The sequence below is a fragment of the Arachis ipaensis genome, chromosome B10 (assembly GCF_000816755.2).
Source record: "Arachis ipaensis cultivar K30076 chromosome B10, Araip1.1, whole genome shotgun sequence".
Lineage (NCBI taxonomy): Eukaryota > Viridiplantae > Streptophyta > Magnoliopsida > Fabales > Fabaceae > Arachis > Arachis ipaensis.
This window is the reverse complement of record NC_029794.2, coordinates 126,249,120-126,250,214: the sequence shown is the minus strand read 5'-3', so window position 1 is coordinate 126,250,214 and position 1,095 is coordinate 126,249,120.

Here is a 1,095-nt window from a genome sequence, read left to right as displayed (position 1 = left end):
TATTCATTTATCTAAAATAGAAAAACAAATTCATTAGGAAGAGCAAACAAAAAAAATTAAATGAAATAGGTGTGGCAGTAGACATGAGAATATGAAATTATTCTAGGTTGAATATTTAAGGTTGAATGAGTTAAATTCGACAGTTGCAAATTGAAGGAATAATAAATAATTAACAAAGCTTGCTACTAAATTTGTGTATACGAATACTATACACAATTTTGTATGTGAAATGATTGTTCTCTTATCTGAATGTTGGCTGTGATGATCATTTATGCAAGCGACATGAATGTGAATTTTCAACTTGGGACCACTCAAAATCTTATTACAAATAATGATTATGAACACATTTTTCTTTCTTTTCTTTTTTTTTTCTTTAAATTCCCCCCTTCTCTTTTGTGTAGATTTAGTGACAATCTAAAACTATTATGGAAAGGCCATTCTCAATAGACAACAATTCTGAACCCAAAAAGAAAAACAACAAGATTGTATTCAAATAATATAGAGAACACAAATGTTTTGGGCCATGGCAATAATAATAAAACTTCCCTCTATATCATAGTTTTCTTGCCATTTCATGATGGATAGGTTGTCTTCTTTACAACTAAACTTGAATATATAAATATCAATTTAGTTTCTTGCTGTAACAGTAATAATATATATAAATAGAAAAGGAAAAAGAAAATAAGAAGAATGTAGAAGTTAATTTTTCTATTTGTGTCTAAACTTTAAAGCTACTAGCTACTATATTGAATGGAATATTATTGTGAATGAAAAAAACAAAAGAAAACAACAGAAGGCAAAAATCAACCTTTCTTGAACATCAAATCCGTCCCTCTTCATCACATATATATCAATTTGCATACCCAAAAAAAATGTTAATTATTTCAAAAGTAATCTTTGTTTATTAATTTAACACTATTTGTATGCTAAGAAAATTTAGTTAATACTTTTATTTTTCTAGACATTTTATGGTGAGAATGGTGCAAGTGGTGCCTATATCTTGTTTTACCTTTTTTTTTTTGTCTTTGTAAAATTGTAAAGATATTTTTTTTGGGTGAAAATAAAGATAAAAAAATTAAGACATTTTAACACCTA